The sequence below is a fragment of the Amphiura filiformis genome, chromosome 3 (genome assembly GCF_039555335.1).
Source record: "Amphiura filiformis chromosome 3, Afil_fr2py, whole genome shotgun sequence".
Classification (NCBI taxonomy): domain Eukaryota; kingdom Metazoa; phylum Echinodermata; class Ophiuroidea; order Amphilepidida; family Amphiuridae; genus Amphiura; species Amphiura filiformis.
In genome coordinates this window covers 69664416-69684827 of record NC_092630.1, presented here as the reverse complement: position 1 = coordinate 69684827, position 20412 = coordinate 69664416, and the positions used below count along the sequence as shown (strand labels likewise).

Below are 20412 nucleotides of genomic sequence, written 5' to 3'. Positions count from 1 at the left end.
AGCAAACTTAAGTGGGCATTAAATCTATGAATTATTTTCCAAACATTCCAATTGTAGATGCCTACAGATATTACTGACTAAATTAGTAAATTTGACCATTACATTTAGCAGATAAATATGTGTAGGCCTACATGTATACATGTGGTAAAACTGAGTACAACTGGTACAACTGAGGTAAAGCAAAAGAAAATTGGAATTTACTACCAGCGCCGATGTTGACAATGCGTGTCACTCCATCGGTTGTGCTACGGCATGGTCCTTTTATGTGTGTGTGTGACCGTCCTGCATGCCATGTACGTACTGTGTTATGAACATCGCATGATGTATATTTCCACTGTAATAAATTTAAAAACGACGGTTCCTGCATTTTATTCAAAATCTCCGATTTTGACAAAACTATAGCACCTAGAGTCTTGATTTTGCAATATTAGTTTTTAAAAAGTACATTATAATTGTGTATAATTATAAAACAGAATTTTGAAAAATATTGAGGACGTCCTCCTTTGCGAGAGTTACAATATCATATATGGCTTAAAAATAATAACAAATAATAATTTAAATTTTATATTTGAAGCTCAGCCACTTTTTCTATATATATATTGTTAACCTACTTCCAAAGTTCAATTATTTACCAGTTGAACAAATTTTCAGAGTTCTGACGTCATAGGGTACACCTAAATATACAATGTTACTGTAATTTGCCTTGCCTTTTACACCAGCTGCAGGGCCCTGTACAAACATGGCAAATACTATTAGTTTGACACAAGTTACATTCATCTTCACTATAAAGCATCTTTCTGTATATAGAGTTTGTATGCTCCCTGTCTGAAATAAGACTACATGTAAATCTATGCAAACAGGTTTTCCCTTCATGAATGTATCACATTTCTAGGTCAGACAATGACAAATATATAGCTAGGGAAAGCAAATCATTACATGTTCCAATATGTCTATTCTATTTTAAGAAACTTCAAATACACAAGACAAAAATATGGGAGGATATGTCATAGTGTTCTACATGCAGTGATGCACACTCCACTAGTTGTGATGAACCTGTGTTCGATTCCTTGTATTAAATTCCAGAAGCAAGCAAGGTTGTCATTCATCCATTCACTATTTAACAGGTTTTCTTTGGGTACCAAAGTTGCCAGATTTCCTTCCACATCTTAACATTTGACATGTCCCCATATGTTTGATTTGACATAGCAAAAGCGCCAAATCTGAGCTTCTTTTGAAATAATTTCCTGATGTTTGACAATTATCGAAGTTGGATGGGGGTTAAAAAAAGTCACTTTTTTAACATTCGGAATTTCATCAAAAATATTTTGCATGTGAAAGAAGAATGTTTTTCCCTTCCATTTTTGCAAAAAAGTCAATTTTGATTTTCCCACCCCTACACATATTATTTGGCCCATATCTCAACACTATGATTGCCAAGGTCCGACTGATTTTGCTTGATCGCATCACATATAACATTATTTTAGATTTCAGAACAAATGAAATTTGTTCAACATGAACAGTGAGTAAAACCATGATGACATCATCAGTCTGTCATAAAAGTCTTATTTCATGAAATTGCCTTACAGCACTGAACTTGAGAAAAGGGCATTTCAATGGCTGCATCTCAACAAGACTACACATGAATGGCACATTGAAGATGCCTACATACACATTTTACATGAGTCTTCTAAATAAAATATATACAACATCTACATGGAGAACTAACTATTATGAGCTAGAAGAGGCAGGTAAAAAAAGCCATTGCATGCCGCCATCACAGACTGTATCATAGACGCATTAGACGGCCGCCATATGCAGAACTGCAGTTATTCAAAACGGGTCCCAGAGGCAATTCAAACAGTTTTCAGAACTTTACAATAGTCCCAAAGACAAAAAAAAAGTGGGAGAAGTTTGTCCAAAAAGAAGTATGGTACAGAATATCTCTGTATGTGCCAAAGAATAAGGAGAAACGGCTGCCACGTACAATCGCGCTGTCAGCTATGGGGAGAAAATTGGGGGTATTTGGGTCTTTGCCGACGGTGCGCGGAGACAAACGAAAACAATTCTGCGTCTCATCTGAAGCGTCTTAGTACTCGCGTGCAGGTCGCATCAAGTGCGTCTCTCAAATGGGCCTATCCATGTCGCGCATGCATGACCACGAATGCCTCGAGAGCATTCCGAGGGAAACCGAATACCCCCAATTTTTGCTCCATGCCTGTATAAAGATGGCGATCGAGTCCCGATTCTCTTTCTCTAATTCTGTGGTATGTGCTTATAAACCTGCATGGCCTACATTTAGAAGTCCTCTTTTCCCACACAGTAAAACAAAAAAACAATCACATTAAGAGACCCGTCCCACTTTCTTACAATTCATCTGAAGATTGCTCTATTTTTATAATGGACCAATATTTAATTTACATGTAATCTGAAGATTGCACTATTTTTATATGGGACCAATATTTAATTTACATGTAGTGGGCACTCGGAGTGGGCACTGAGTCTGTACTACTTTTAAGCTTTTTCAGCTGAGGGGGGAGAACAGATATGAAGCATTTGCAATACCTGTGTATGGATTAGATTTCTGTAAATGTATACCAAGCATGAACACCTCTGGGATAAAATATCACAAGTTCAAAGCTGTTGGCCCTGTGTAAATTTATAGTTATACATGTACATGGTGTTGGCCAGGTTTAATGCTGAGACATGCAACGATGCAGACAGTTTGACACAAAAACAATTATTTGATTTCCACCAGAATTAACGGTTTGCTTGACAAAAGTCAGCCTTCGTAATCATTTTTTTTTTCAATCAAGTTGAAATGAAACATTGGTAATTTCATTACCTTTAAATTTTATAATAAAGAATATATTTTGATTGAGTACGGAATTCAGACGACCATAATTTGCATACTAGTCATAAACAGCATCCCCGTTTGGAAGCGATTACACAAGGAGGTGGGGAGGGGTGTCTGCACAGTGATGTGTGTGTGTCTGCACAGTGATCATGCTGAATATTTGACTAACTTGCTGATATGATCATATGGGGAAGGGGACTGGAGAAAGCCCCATCCATCAACAAAATGTTGGCTACTCTCCATTTGGTCACTCATCCTCATTTCCATCAACTCCCATCATCACGCAGGGATTGCTAACTGTGATTGCCAACTATCCCCAAAATGATGCCCTATCCCTTCGAGATAAATGGATCTTGTATTTCAAGAAGAAGCAAGCTTTGAAAATCTGTTACAAGCCAGCCAGAGTTCTTCATCAGTTGTATCAATATTGAGTCTTTCAATCTAGATATCTCATCTAATAATATGATGCACAGACCAAGTGTTTGAACTAAGCCGGGGAACTAAGTATTGGTTTGAAGCAGTTACTCTCATTTTATTAATGCCTGACTGACCATCTAATCAAACATGCTAAAACAGATTTAATACATCAATTCCTATTGTTATTTGTTGATATTTTTAACCAAATAGTTGAAGCATATTGGGATGACACACTTGTCAGGTTAGTTAACCTTTCCTTTAGTTTTAGAATTGCCTCAAGGGTGAGGCAGATGTAATCGACCAGTATGCAAGGTATTCTTGATTGCATTTGCTTCTATTGTATACTAGGGAAGTGACCCATAGCCAAAATACTAATCATACTATCATAGATTCAACTACGCCAGTTTCTCATATATCTAAATATTGGAAAATATCTACAGCATTCATTCTTTTGCAAAATATAATAATATGATACCAAATATTCTGGATGCTCTGTATAGGGAGCTACTGTGGACCAAGTGAATACTTCATTCTAGGCAGTAAACACAGCTTGACTTGAGCTTGCTGTGCATTATTTCTCACTTGACCTCATTATTATAGATTAAATTACCCATACTCCATTAGATTCTCTTTTGCTGCTCTTTACACAATGGCACAATATAGATAAAGCCGGGGTAATCAAGCTTGTAAAATGATAAAATCATGTTTCACTGATTCCCTTGGATTGAAACATCATGGGCCCGGGAACTTACATAAAGGGGGCCTGCTGTACATTGTATAGACAGAACAAATATTTTAAAGCATATCTGCAGAAGTCAATGGAGATTTCAGACCCTCTGTAGCATGTGTTTAGCCACATAGATGACATCCGGGGATGACATGTATGTACAATACATATGTCCATATTGGATTATCACTCAGAAGAACCAAAGAAACAAGTACCTACACTATTCTTCAGCAGGTCAAAATCTAACGATAACTGGTATCTTTTAAATTTAATGCATGAGCATAGCAAATGTGATTATGAATCAAGCATTACAAGTTTCATTTCTCAATTGCAACATGCTTGCACAAAGTTACACCAAAGCACCCTCTGAAGTCAAATTTTAATAGTTTGGCAATTTGATGGGGCAAAAGCATGCAATTTTGCATGATTTCTTACAATTGCAGTAACAAAATTCAAAGACTTGGCACAAGACCAAGCATTCAAAATTTGGAGTACAGGCTATGAGTTTGCTCATGTTGCTCATGTTAATTTTGATATTGGTTGTAAAAGATATTAGAAAATGTGTTTTCCAAAATTCAGAATGCACCTGAAATTAGTCCTAGTTCAAGTCTTTGTGCTTGATTGTCACAGTAGGCCTATATGAAAAACACCCCAAAAATGCATGTTTTTACCCCTTATTTCCAAAAATTGGCCAAATATTGAAATTTGACTTATATTGCCAGTTACAACTAACTAAAAGATTAGGATTTTAGCTAATGTTTCATTTGATGTGAACAGGATAATATTTTTTTAATCCCAAAAAATTAGTCCTGTATTATAATTATTCAGGAAAACACCCAAAAATACCCCAAACAACATGCATCATTTGGACTGAATAATTTTCAAATGCATAATGATGAACTATCGTCTATCTTTGCCCTGTATATCAGATTTATATTGCCACTATTTCCTGTCACAAATGCCAACTGCAAAATATGAATCACCGTAATTAAATAAACTAATAAATCGCAATTTTAAGTGCATAGATGCATTTGCGCAATATATATTGACGTAAAGTTTCCATGGACAACAAATTTAATAAAAGTAAAAAGAAAAGCTACATGTACAACACTGATCAATAAAAATCATTAAGTCACTGTCATGATTGGTCCTTACATAAGGCACAGTATTAAATACACATAGGATAGATCTGAAATGAAAACGTGGATGTCCAGCAGTTATTGGGAAAAATACATTCGCTCAATTGCTCTTTGGCGAATGGAAGGGAAAGAAGGACATAAAGAGGATAAACAAAGAAGTTGTTTGTTTGGGGTGTGATTCGAACTGGAGACCCTTCACATGCCAAGCACTAGGTCGGCCACAAAAAGCTATTGTTGTTTTGCTGTTGCTCCGGGTCATCATTTGAAGAAGGCTTCTGAAGTCCAGTTTAAAATGTGGCGACCCTGTGCATGCACAAATTGAAGTTGAGTTCAAATTCAACTAAAGTCAACTTCAGGCTCTGTGTAAACAATGGTATTAACAGGTCTTAATACAGAGGGTCATATAAATTCTGATTTTTAAAATTGAGGTTTATGCACATGCACTATGCATTTAGAATAATGTGATTGGACATTTAATTTTTAAAGGTGATGCAATGAATGAAAGAGGAAAACTTCCAAAATCAGATGAATATTTTGGGCTTTTGGGAAAGAGAGTATCCTCGGCCTCAGGTGAATAATTTGCGCTTTGGGGAAAGAAAATATCCTCTTCATCCATTCACATTTCGTTCACAGGCATTAAATTTTTTATCCAGATTGAACAAGTTTGAACTTTGAACAAAACGGTCTTTCCCCTGATATTGACACAATAATTTCTTGTGAAAAGTAGGCAAAGTGAAAGAAAGGTCAAGGACTCGGGTCATGCCAATGTGTTCTCAAGTAGTGTCCCAGACAAAGTCTGTTTTTACTGTCAAGCCTCAAGTTCAAGTGAGTCACACAGGCACTGCAGTCAAGGGCTTTATATGGCATGCATGCGCATGCACTCCACCAATGGAGCAAGGCAATGCTATCATCACTCACTAAAAACCTCATGAAAACAAAACAACATAAACAGATAAATAAGTACTGGTAATTTAAACAATTTAAAAAACAACTTCATTTAAACTTTTAAAATTTCTTTAAAACTTTTACTTTTAGAAATTGCTTTAAGGGCTCTGGTAACAAGAACGTTTGCACAGTATTTTTTTGTGGGACATGAAAGCACATCAGACATTTGGAATTGTATTCTGAATACGAGGAATGTTCTTCTGATATCAAATAATTTTGAATTTTTGAAATTGGCGATATAATACATGTGCTCTGATGTCCCACAAAAAACACTGCCATTCATACCCTATACCAGAACCCTTAAACTGTGAACATTTTTAAAGACTTTCAAAGGTTTTTTCCGCCCATAAATACACCACAACCAGGAATTTTATGACATTACAAAGACCTACCAGAACAATGTATATAGAAGAATTTGTAACATGAAGAATCTGTATCAGGTGAATCTTGTTTACTGAAAGTGCCTGCATTTTTGGTTAGCCCTCCTATAGCGAGGCTGGCTGCCTGAGCTGCCAACTACCAAACCATTCATTGAACCAGCTAATCACCTGTCATGTGGACTTCCTGACCTGCCAGTAACCCTGTAAATGTCACAGACTGTCAACAGGGTCATACTATACTCCTACACAGACTTCCTACTGAATGGAGAATGCAATATAATGAATAGGGATGAGAGAGTCTGTGCTACCATGCATAAAATTGTCATATTTATAGGTGATGATGACAATTGTTATGACTAGCTCAAATGAAATGGTAGACAAACAATACGCTGCCATAGTGCACGTTTAACCATTGGTTACTGGTTCAAGCCTGGGCTCATACACCTGTTCCGAATTATATGCCATAGGCTTTGTATTGTGATCATTTCGATCAGTAGTTTGTAACAAAGAAAAACGTGAGCAAGTTGACCTAGCAACAGTCATATTCTAACATGCACTACTCTCCAGCGAAAAATAAGACCTGTTATTGTTGAATGTTGTCTTGATGCAGTTTTTGGTTTGGCAGCTGTGCAATAATTAGACCTTTGGAGCCCTGGGGCCAGTGGGGGAATGTAAAATTAGGAGGGTGGGGGAAAGAATTTTTGGCAAGCCAAAATGGGCAGGCAAGCATTTTGACAGGCTGAGGGGAGAAGCAATTTTTGGCAGGTAAAAGGGGGAAGATCATTTTTGGCACACATTTGCAGAGAACTTTTAAAAACACTCAAAAAAGTTTAGGAAAACTGTACAGAAACGACCGGTCAATTGCAAAATTTCATGCTCGCTATGCTCATATTGTAGACCATTTAGGGTTTTAAAATTTTTTTAAGCCAAGGGGGCAAAGCCGCAAAAGAAATTGCTGGCAGGCCAAGGGGGAGGAAGGAAAAGCAAATTTTGGCAGGCTGAGAGAGTGCGCTTCCATTCACGGACCCTAGAAATAATGACTAATGAATGAATAAGACAACAAGCGCTGGCATACACTGTGTGACGTGGAAGTGAATCCAACTTAATTCTTGATTGGTTGGTATTTCTGAAATGCCCTTGATTGGTTTCATGAGTCACTCTGCCCAAAATTGGTCTTTTGAGCGTTTTATGTTCATACATTAGCCATTCTATTTAAAACTATACAAATGTAAAAAAATCTTGGAATAGGCCAACATTTGCATATAAAATTCTGAGTCGTGTAATTGAGCATTTTAAACCCACATAATAATCGCCTCATATACTGGAATTCTTTTTTTTTTAATATTCAAATTTTAAAATACGTATATTGCCTGAGAAACGAAGAAACAAGTTACATTTGAAAAAAAATCAATTACAGATAATTGCACTGTTATTGCCCACTGATGCACGCACAGAAATGAAGTGTTATTTCCAAGCAAATCTAATCAACCTTATAAAACAAGAAGTTAATCATCAAGCAACACACAGTCAACTACTTGGTTTACGCTCCTCCTCCTCGTGAGTAATTATGTTAGAGTGAGTGTTCTCACCTGCCTCAACTGAGATCATATGAAGCATGGATTCCTTTACAATCATTTTATTAGCACCAATTCCACCAAAACAATTGATTACCTGTAGGATATAGATCCAGCTAGTACTACATGTAGTAGCTCATTGTATCCATGAGCACGACTGGTCAATTTCTCATCTGAGAACACCAGATCCCAGGAGTGATATTACAAATAAATCCATGCAGGGGATGGAGTTACTTATATTTGACCAGTATCACTTTGGTGATTTTTGAGGTGTATTAAATTGCTTCTTACTTAGAGAACGGCAAATTGTGAGACAAAGAAAAAGAGGACAACAGTCACAAGATCACGTACCTCTTTCTGCATCGTTTACACATACACACGCTAGATATTTTTAATTGAACTTTATTTATATCCTGGATGCCAATAAATGTACCTCGATTTTCCAAAAAATGCAAATTATATGTGATGTCCATTGTCCCGCCAAAAATGCAAAATCTAAAAACACAATCAAATGTTCATAGTTGATTTAAAAAAAAAATTGTAATGTCAAAATTTGAAAAAGTAGTGTAATTTAGGAAATATAAAACAATGGCATTGCACAACCTTGGCACAATTCAATGCTTTAATACTGCTGAGTAATATCAAAATGACCCAGGTTCTTATCCAGATAACAGCTACATAATACTAGTACATGTAATATACAAGGTTTTATCTTCAAATTGACCCGTACAGTAGCTTTGTGAGTACAATGCTCTCGGCTCAACATGTATCCACAAGTTAGACCTCAACTGTGATAATTTATACAATTTCAATATTCAATAGCATTATTGATACAGCCAATATCATCCCCAATATTAGGGGAGGCCCCTAATTAGATTGATAGGTTCAGAACTTTAACTTTCACTTCAGCTGAAGATCAGGAGTGGTTAGGCTAGTATTAACCCTAACAGCTAATGCTCTGGGGGGGGGGGGAGGATTTGGTTGGGATGCCCTATGAGTTGCCAGCCGCACCCCACTGAAGGGAGGCACCCAGCCTGTGGTATTTGGGGGCGTTAGGGTTAATGCTCTTTAGTGAACAAGATAAAGAGGAGGTTGATTATATTGCACATTAGAACTATCCCTGTTCGCAAACTGCAATGCCCCTCCAATAGCGAGGGAAGCGAGCAGCGAGCATTGGAAGATCTTACATACATGTAGATCATCATACAGGTATCAGAGTCCCAGCACAGAGCCTGTTCTAATTGCAGTATGCATATATTATGTAGTGGGTGTGATGAGGGGCACTGAGAAGCAGGCCCTCAGGCAAAACGCCTACAAAAATCAGCACAGGCCTGCTAAAACGCAACTTGACGGCCAGGTCCATGAACATTCTGACATCCAAGTCAGCAGGGTTCTTAGTTGTTGTTTTTTTTTGTCTATGTTGAGCACATATTTTTGTACTCGCTTGACCTGGAAAAAGCAAGATTACGTAACCTGAACGGGTCCCAGCAGTCTGTGCTTGGACCCGAAAAAAATCCTATCCAAGAAATTGTGTAAATATCATTATTACTGTGTTTTGTCAATTATTTTTATGTAATATTTCAAATATTATTTGCATGATCCAAATAAAAAATCTGAACTGAATCAAATTATCGCGCATGTAAACATCCCCTCATACATGTATAGTCTCTGTCAAAGACTGACTCGCGATAGTGGGTACAGTAGTTTCTCTCCCTATGGATAATATAGGTACACGGTCATATCGCTGATCAAACATCAGCAAGGGGTGAGCATACACTGTGTATTATTGTAGCAGCGATTTTAGTAAATTATGTAATTAATGAATGAAAACAAAAGTTGTTAAAAAATATGCGGCGCAAAAGAATGACAGCCAACGAGTAACAATGGGGTGGAAGAAGACAAAACCTTTTGAGTAACTTTGCAATTGGGACCCACAAAAATCAATTTGGACCCCACAAATTTCACCTAAATAGGTCCAGCATAAACACAGTGAAACCGGTTATTTGAGAGCAAACTGTGAACTGTGCAAGTCAGCAAGACATAAATTATATGATATTTCTATCAATATTGGGCCGGCTGCCGCCATAATATCGTTGTGAATCTTACGAATATATATATCCATTTCAAAATCTCCTAAAATGTCAACTTTCAAATAAACCGACCGCAATTTAAATGATTTTCTTGTGCCCCGCCTTCTATGCTCACTAACACATGCTTGCACAATAGATGTTGTAATATTAGTTGTTTTTTACCATTAAAAATACAAGTTTTATTCAGGCCCGCAAACATTAAATGAAGGTTCGATCAAATTTAAGGTCAAGGGCCCAAATGGCCCATGGAAATTTGTGCTTATTTTTTAGCTCACAAGTCAGGGGCCTGAAAAAGTATACCGCCGATTGACTGCTGATTTCAACAGAAATTCAAGGCAAGAACACAGCAATTGCTTTCCAATGATGTACACACAATTTTTATCTGTAAGGTCACAGGATGAGTCATTGTCAAGGTAATGTCAGGCTCAGCCATCATCACTGTATGTATATCCTGTCACATTGATAAACACTAGCAACATATCCATCTTTTCTCATACTAACAAACTCATAGAGCTAGCTAGCTGGCCGTATGATTTGACATGATGCTAGTTACTAACATTGACGTCATTGGATCTACTCACCATGCTCACATTCATGTATGTACATCAGCATTACATTACATCATTATATTTGTAGCAGGCCTGTAAACCACTTTTTCACTCCCACAAATGGGATGCACATGTATATATTTTTGTGACTTTTAAGCTTACATGTACATAAAAATCCTGGATAAAAATTTCTTATACAAATTTTACCCAAAATGCCAAAAAACTTTTGTGCCCCTGGAATCAGCCCTCAAATTAAAAATTTGAAAGGGCAGCCAATCCAAGACAATATGAAAAGGGCATCAAGATACTTACGTACGTACATGCTTTTAATGGCTTGAAAACAGACAGAAATGTAGGGCACCAAGGCAACACTATAGGGCATCATAGCCAATTGCATTCGATTAATTTGAGGGCTGCCTGGGGTGGGTAATACACATTCTTGTAATACATACATGTACATTATGACACGATAGTGGATAGTGATATGAGACAGCGCGCATGCTGCCACGCAACAGCGACACGTTTGTTGATCCTCAATGAGTGCACGATAATGCATTCGCGTATAATTTGGTTTGGTAGTGAAGTCAATGCTTTTTCGCGGTTGCGCCGTAAGCGTGCCAACAAACCGCCTCTGTACGCGTGCGTGTTCACTCAGTGCGTTTAACTTTCCGCGCGCGATTCCACACATACGTCACTACCAAACTTGAGGTGAACCAAATTATAGTATGTGCGTGCACAAAGAAAGCGATTCAGCCCGGCATCGAATACTACACATACATTGGATCTAGGCAAATGACAAAATCCTATCTTTTATTATTCTCTAAATACTAAATATCAAATTAACGAACTCCCTGTGACCCAATAGGCTAGTTATAAATCTTCAATACATCCACAAAGGATATCCTTTTGAGTAATTTAAATCAAGAATGATATTCATGGCATCTCAGTCAGTCATAATGAATATGGGTTGACTGGGTCAATAAACTCTCAATTCAGGAAACAATGACTTGGAAACTACAGATAAACAAACAAACAAACATATACTGGCTAAGATATTACAGATGAGTCATGTTCAAATATACTAAAAGCAGCTATAAAAGTGAAAACTTGAATTTTGTCTGAGGAGATCAAGTTATGTAATATGTATTGTTCGGAACATGTCTACAATTTTCTTTCAAATTTAATTTTCTTTTTTTAAAGTTTGCAAATGAGCAACAGAAACCTTTGTCTCTCAACACAAGTAGATTTAAATTACACAGCGCATTTATATTATATCCCCACTGTATTTTCTAGAACCATATTTGCTAGTTGAATATTCACATTCAGAAGGATGGTCCACAATAGCGTGATTCGCGTAACATGAATAGGGATTAAAAAGCTGTCAAGTAGAACCACATGCTTCTTTTGTCCAATTTGCCATCAAGATTTCAAACGGAAACAGTTCAGACCCAGGACACGATCATGTCAGAAATTAATATTTTGTTCTGGGACTGATTATTCGGACTAGAAATGTGCAAGAAAATCTAATTTCTTGCTCCTTCACCTTCGAAATTTCCTGGCCATCACAAATATTGTTTGCATGGACAACGGAAGTAATTATGGTTGACCCCGAATGTAGGCTTGGGCGATATCACACCGGCGATGACGACGACGATGATGATAATGACGATGTCAATGTGAAGACCCGAAAGCGATGATAATCAGTGACGATGATGTCAATAGTGATGAAGAGGGTGTAGAGAACCGACAGTAGTGATGACAACGATTATGATGATGATGTCAATAATAGTGATGAAAAGCATGTATATCGCGATATTAAATCCTTATCTTTTTTTTTGCAACGGAATACAGCATAATTATCTTAGATGTAACGAGAATGAGCAAATACCGACTGCGTGATGTTTTTGATTTTCGGTGAATTCCAGATCATCCAGATGTGTTTTGAGGTAAATGCGACGTGTCGAGGAATTTGGCTCAGAAATAGCGATGCATTGGGGGACTTTTGAGGCAAATGCGAAGTGAAATTTAGCTCAAATTTATGTATAGCACTTTTAGCGATGCATTTTGGAAAAGTGCATAGCAGTTGATGGAAATTGCATCGCAAAATGCGATGCGATACCATCGAATTCGACCGCTGATCAGACCCTCAATAGAGGGCAGCAGTCAGTTGGCATTTGCCTTCCCGATTTTCCCCATGTCGGGAAAATTAATGTCAGCTATCGCAATAAGGCCAAAATTAAAATCAGGGTCGTAATTTTTCCCAAATTTCCCACTTAAGGGCAACACAACAATATTTTTTTTTTGCCTATAAATTAATCGGCAATGACCAGCAGGACCGCGACACTCCGGCGCTTGTTGGAAGACAGTACAGCAGACAGTCCACAGTCATGTACAATTGTGATTTCGTATATAATTATAGTTTTGAGAACGTAGACTCGACCAAAGTGTGTACTTCATTACAGAACTGCTACGATTAAAACCAGATCTAGGATGGGTTTAAATAGGGCTGCTAAGAATACGCCATTTTGGAGGCCAAAAAACACACCCCGATTTTCCAAAAAAACGTAAAAATCTACAATTTTTTTTGCCATTTTTTTTCACGGATTTGGAATTAGGCCTGACATTTTCGGGTAATTTTGTGCCCGGGTACCCGGATCATTCATGGTTGACCTAAAAAAAAATTGAATTTTGCACAGTGTTTTGTGTTTTTTTATATGAAAATTGATACTTTGTTTTCATGTCGTACTCTTAATGATATCAAAATGCAGATATGAAAATTGATACTTTGTTTTCATGTCATACTCATATCAAAATGCAGAAAATGATATCAAAATGCAGAATGCATTTTGATATCATTAATAGAGTATGATATGAAAACAAAGTATCAATTTTCATATTAAAAACACAAAACACAGTGCAAAATTCAAAAAAAAAATTTTTTTTAGGTCAACCATGAATGATCCTAGCATTTAGGTCTAGGTCCAGCAATTTCGGGTAGCCGGGCAGGGTATTTCCTGCCCGGGTAATGTAATCTCAGGCGGGTACCCGCGAGCCCGCCCGAAAATGCCAGCCTTAATTTGGAGAGTCCCTGGACCTAACATCAAGTGCTATCATCATTAAAAAAAATTTGAAAAAATAAATAAATTAAAAAAAATAATAATAAAAAGTTACCAAAAATTTACAAGTTTGTATCCAAATGGCACCAATTTGTAACTTGTCTTCACTTCAAAATCTATTTAAGATATATACATGTAGACTTGTGTACAAAACCAATGCATTTTTATATCTTCAATAGATTATGCAGTGAACACAAATTACAAATCGGTTCCATTTGGATAGAAACTTGTAATTTTTTGGTCAGTTTTTTCCAAATTTTTTTTAATCAACCACAAATGATTGCAGTACTTCACTCTAGGTCAAGGGACTCTCCAAATCCGCGAAATATTTTTTTTTAAACACAATTTTTTATTTATTTTTTATTTTTTTCAAATTGCGAATTGCCTGTCTTCAACTGCAGTATAGCATGGTATATGACAGCGTTCAAGCTTTGACTTGCATTTGGCGGACAGAATGGTGGAAACTTACAGTGAAAGATATCCTACTTAAAGGAACATTTTCTAGGGTGAAATTTTGTGTAGAAACTGAATCTGACATAAAAAATGCATAATTATCAACTTGAAAATTTCCCCATAGCACTGTACAGGCATATTTCTGCCCGAAGTCCCCAAATTGGAGCAAAAATTGGAGCAACAAAAATAAGTCCTTCAAAATAGGGATACTCAGGGCTAAACAAAAAACATGTTGCTCTAGAGGGATGCATTGGTAACGGCAACATGTCTTTTGGTTAGCCTCAAACCTCCCAATTTTGAAGGACTTATTTTTTTGCAAAATCTGTGACTTTTTTCACGCCCTCAAAATCCTTAGGGGTGTGGGTAGCATTTTGCAAGTTATTTTATTTTCTGTAGATCTAGCTTACTTGTTTGTTATATCACCATTTAGCTAATGAAATACTGAGCAAATAAACACTTAAAGCATCCCTATAGCTCATACCATTGTGGAGATATGGCGTTTTCAAATTGAAAATGATGCAAATATTGTATATTTTTCTAAATCAATTCTCACCCGAACACTAAAGTTTCTACTCCTGCTACAAAAATAAAGAAATATATGGATCCCATTCAATGCTTTTAATATCACAATTGTACCCTTGTTACACAATTAGAATAGAAAATTAGGCACTATTTGATAGTTTTCATGTTCATATACTCACAGGAAATCTGCAAGTCAAAATTGTTGTCACCCCAAAATGGCCATTTTCGGCCAAAATCGGACCAAAACATGATTTTTTCTCAAAATCTATAAAAGATAGGGAGTTTTAAGTGCCAAAATCTGAAACTAGATGACATTTTACACTTGGAAACATATAAACATTCAAGAATTTTGGTTCTTTTCACCCCTAAATACTTTTTTTTTTTTTTTTTCCGCCAAACGTAAGTCAAATCTTGAACGCTGTCATATGCAGTTTGTACAGAGTGTCGCTTCTCTATCTCTTTTTCTCTGTGACCAGTGTGAACTTATGTCCAGCGAGGTCATGTCACACTTCTGGTGTGACATGTCCAGAACGTCAATAAATTTTCGGAAGAGACGGATAAATTGCATGACAGCCTGCCAATTTAAGCTTCCTATAATATCAATTGCACATAACATACGAAGTCACAAACTTACAAACTTCAATATGCACTTCAAATAAAGCAGACCAGCAGTTAATTATTACCGATCCTGCAGAATAACTTACATAATCGTCAATTTCATGGAATTCCGTTGCTCAGAATTGCAAATTTCATTTTTATCTGTTAAATGCGCTGTGGATGTGTTCAGAGATTTTATGATGTGCTTCATAAATCACAGGTGTGAAACTGACTTTAGACCACTCGCTCGCTTTCGCAGAAAAGCCAACCTCCGGCACCTCGTGGCACTAGGGCATGACGTCATCATGGACGTGTGCAAAATTTCCGACGGGCACCATATAACCCGTATTGTGATTGGTTGCAAAAACCATTCATTGCAATCGTAAGCCAATCAATGAACGCGACAGCCTTTTACGGTACCGGTATTTAGTAATGTGACCCCCATGTGACTCGCTAGTAAAGTAGGCCTACGTCTAACCTGATTGGTTTACAAAACTACTTTGATAATTGCTAAGCCAATCAGCGTGCTCGATGCTTAACAACCTCGTAGAGGTTTTCGAGAGGCGAATTCATGTGGTGATCCAGCGATCGAGTATAAATTCAGCTTGAAAACAGCTCTCGCAGGTGCAATAACAATACATGGACACAATCACTGACATTTACACAATGAAATAATGAATTATTTATGACACACACCGACATCGCCTGGCTAATAATTATTTGGTGCAGCAGAGATACTAAAATAAATACCGGGATCGATACACATGAATTGCTATGCACGATTTTGATATCAGACGAAAATCTTTGGATACCGGGGTGGAAAATGATGAATCTGATCTCCCGTAAATGATTTCGTCTCAAGAAACCAGATCTGGTCTCATACACTTGAAAATACGTGTTGAACAGATATGATAGTCGTTAGTTTGCGCTTTGAGAAAAGGCTGTGAGTCTTGAACTCAAAATCTGACCAAAATCATGATTCTAATTTTATATTGCGTTGGTCCTGTATGGACTACAGCGCGCAGGCTATTATAGCTGCACTCACTACTCCAGTGGAGGCAGTATGACCATTGACCGCAATGTCGTATACAAGCTTACTCATACATCGAGAAATCAATTACCCCGGCTATCAGTAGCCTTAGTCAGGTCACTTGTCTACTGCGTCTCATATTAAAGGTGGAATAAAATGGCCATGCGTGGCTGTGGATTCAACCTACCATGGCGATTTCTACCATGAAGATATCGGGGCGATGACACTGTGTGACACTGACATGCATGGACTGGATTTTACGATCGAGGTAAGGTTTTCAGCCTGTCCCTGCGTGAATATCCTTAGTTTTCAGCATCAAAGATACTTGCGATGACCAGTTTTTTGCGGACACTTTGATAACAGGGAACTTTGATAGCCACAATTGTACTGAAATATACATTTTGTTTAACTTATAGGCCTAAAATGTTTACAAAAATATATTGGTCCACACGTTGTGCATCAGTGCATGTACATGTAGGCCTATTCAGTTGTTCGACGTATAGTGTGAACCAATGTTACTTTCTGTGATCAGGTAAGTTTCAATCTTTATCAAATTTTCGATGTAAGTAAATAAGATTCCAATTTACCTTCCTGTAATGTTCAATTTTCTCGATAATGAGGATGAGTATCAGTCAAAATATGCACATGTTACACTGCCGAATTCGGCAGACTAAATCGAAATTCCAATCTTAAAATTTTGTTATTTTCCTTTGCTGACTTAAGGGGGTACTACACCCCTGCCCAATTTTGTGTCAATTTTTGCATTTTTCTCAAAAATTATAGCGCATTGGTGACAAGTAAGATATATTATAGGGGCAAGGACTACAACTACTGCAATTGAAATTGTATTTCAGCACAGACAACAGTTGTGGAGTTACAGTCCAAAATGAAGGAAACCCAATATTTGATCAATAAATCAATAACTACTTGCTTTGAGTTACTGAATTTTCAGTACAGTAGTCGTAGTCCTTGCCCCTATAATATACATGTATATCTTACTTTTTTGAGAAAAATGCAAAATAGGCACAAAATTGGCCAGGGGTGTAGTACCCCTTAAGCAATTTAGTTACTGATGCAAAGATTTATTATCTTATTTACACTAAAATGTTGTTTTGACTGCATGAAGTGCTTCACATTTTGCTTAGAAGTTAGATTGTCCTAACAAAATCACTGTTCAGTTCACTTACCACTTCGCCACATGAATTTGTGTGGCCGGCACTTGCTATAGTATACTATCGGGAAATGTACACAATAAGTTCCCACCATAGCGAGATAGACACCCATATGATATAGGACGCAACAGTGGGATGTTTCTCACTACTTCAGCGCCTCCGGGTAGCACCAACCAAGGCTGCATTTTAATTTATTGAGGGTCCCGGTCGAGAATTATACAATTTGGTCAATTTGGACCCCCTATTTTGAATCTTTCAGGAAGTTCAGGGGTCCCTGCAGACTCCCAGATTTTCAATCTATAGTGCGAATTCCAATTGAAATGAATGCACGCATTTTAATAATAATAATTTTAAAATATACTATACAGATTGCAATACAGTGAAGCTTTGCATAGTCCCAACACAACTGCCCAATGCTTCACAACACAAACATGACAAAGCCGGTCGACAAGTTATGGGCATTTAAATCTCGCCAAATGGGGTTTCACAAAGCAAGCATGCATTGAAATTTACATACCTGTGTTAATCAAATCAGTTGGTGAATGGTATTACTTAGATATATATTCCAGGATCACAAAGTTAGGTGAATTTGATCAAAATAACAATCAGATTTCGTGTACCTCTGTCTCGATCAGCTGAACTCCGACGACAAGCGACCACTCCCACAATGCAAAGCGATCTGGCTTTCCCATAAATCGAACGTACCCCCTCATTTGTTAATTGGTAAAAAAAAGATCGCCTTGCAAATCAATCATGTCAAATGATGGGGTAGTTCAAGTTTCAAGACTGGTCCTAGGCCTGACTGGTCCCATCAAGAAAAGTACAAACAATTTCTATGTTGCCCGTGTCTGGTTTTTTGGTTTAGTGGAAATTTCTTTTCTGATTATAATAAACATAAACATGAAGATGAAAATGTGTACATAATAATATTTTTAAACATTATACAAAAATATATAGGCCCCCTACTTGGATAAAAATCAGTTCTAGACAACTTGTTTGTTTGAGAGAGCTTGAGAAACCATTGAGAACTCTGGGAGGGGGCAAATGAGGGGACATCATGCTGCGGTATTTTAAGTATAATTATTTTAAGTTCAGGTCCCAGCCCCGCCTACCCAAACAGGAAGGTAGATAACATATTTTGCTCACCCAGTAAATTCAACTTGCCCGATTGCCTAAAAGTGCCCACCCAGTAAATTATTTTGCCCACAAAAAATTGGGCACCAAATAACCGGGCCAAATAATTAATTATTGTAAAACTAGTGTAGTGCATTTCTTGAAATCAACTTGCATTTTGAAAGTGATGAATAATGTAAGTGATGTCATTCTTAACCGGGTTCTTAACATCTGCCAATTTAATACCATGTTTACAACTTAATTCGGAGATGGAATAAATATCACATGCAATGGTACTGGTACTGGTATAAAAAATTAATATTATTGTGAACAATTTCCACACATTTCTGAAAGAATTCATTAGTCCATAATTTGGGTTCTTGAGTGAGACGTGTTTTTCAATTCTAGGCCCACTTGAAACATTGAAACTTAATCCAGATAGGCCTATACATGCTCATTTCAAGTCTTTGAGCATGCACAAATAAGTAATAGAATTACTATTATGAAAATAATTTCCTACAATGAATCTAAAGTTTAAATGTTATTTATTCATTACTTATTAAGTTATTACGGTACATCTTCCGACTGTGATTTTACATGGGTACCTTTTTTATTTCGTGCAACATTGGGCCTATGTTATTTACTTTAATATAAAAATGGGCAAAATAAACATTTAAACAACTAAAGCTGGGAAATAAGTCAAAATACCGTAAAATGGGGTAACTTCGGTCAGCGGGGTAACTTTGGTCGGTCAAATTTTTTTTTTTAAATGGTCATATTTCAAGGTGTAGAAGGGAACCCTAATGTCATAAAGAGATAATTAGAAATATAATTGGTTTTGTTTGGAAGCAGTGATTTAAAAACTCTGAAAAGTGCCCAAAGCTACCCCATTTTACGGTAGGCCTAATCATGATAATTCAGGGCTGCCCATATATTGCCGAATTCTAGTAAATTCATTCACCGGTGTGGACAATACCGGGGAATACCAACATAATATTATAACGAGTTGTGAAAAAGAAAAACACCTGAATTTTTTGTCTTATTTAATTGAAAAGGTGGCTTAGAAGTTATTTTTTAATTTGAGAAACACTAATCCAAGCCATTGATTCAGATATTTAGCTTCAAGTCGTGACCTCTGCTTAGACATGAAAAAAAGAGGAATATTTATTTTAATGTGTTAAGGCGGGTATAATTGGGGGGGGGCGGGCAAGAAATATTTGGCAAGCCAAGAGGGGGGGCAAGCGACTTTTGGCACACATTCTTGGGGCACTTTTTAAATAAACGCTCTAAAAAGGCTTTGATATGCAAATTTTCCTGCTCACTGCACTCGCAACATTTATATAGACCATTTAAAGTTTGCAAATTGGGATCCCCAAAATTTGGCATGTGCAAGGGGGGGTAAGCGATTTTTGGCGAGCCGTTTGGAAATTTGGCATGATAATTACACAGCCCCTAATGGCCCTCAGAAGTTCCTGTTTATTGAAGAATGGTACTTTTTATTGGTTGGAAATATATAGACATTATATCAAAGTTCTTTTGTTGCAAACATGGGCAAAATGTGACTATTAAAGTATTTCCGAAATCACTGTCTAAAATTACCCTATGTCCTAATTTACCCCCTCAAGTTACCCTACACGTTCCCAGTGATTCCCACACATCAGAATGGTACAACCCATGTCATAGGTTATATTTACGCCCTTTCACTTTTCATTTACAACATATCGTTGCGCATTTG

The 20412-nt window shown here is 37.0% G+C and overlaps 1 protein-coding gene across 3 annotated transcripts in view; it reads right to left on the bottom strand.

Moving 5' to 3' along the window:
• Nucleotides 1-18211, bottom strand: part of LOC140149040 (cyclin-dependent kinase 17-like) — a 146840-nt gene extending 128629 nt beyond the window's left edge. For 2 of the 3 annotated variants that reach the window (XM_072171187.1, XM_072171189.1), the window contains exon 1: nt 18082-18211. The gene's annotated coding sequence lies outside the window, so the exon portion shown is untranslated. The remainder of the gene's footprint in view (nt 1-18081) is intronic. The other variant, XM_072171188.1, reaches the window with a different exon arrangement.
• Nucleotides 18212-20412: the final 2201 nt, after the last annotated feature.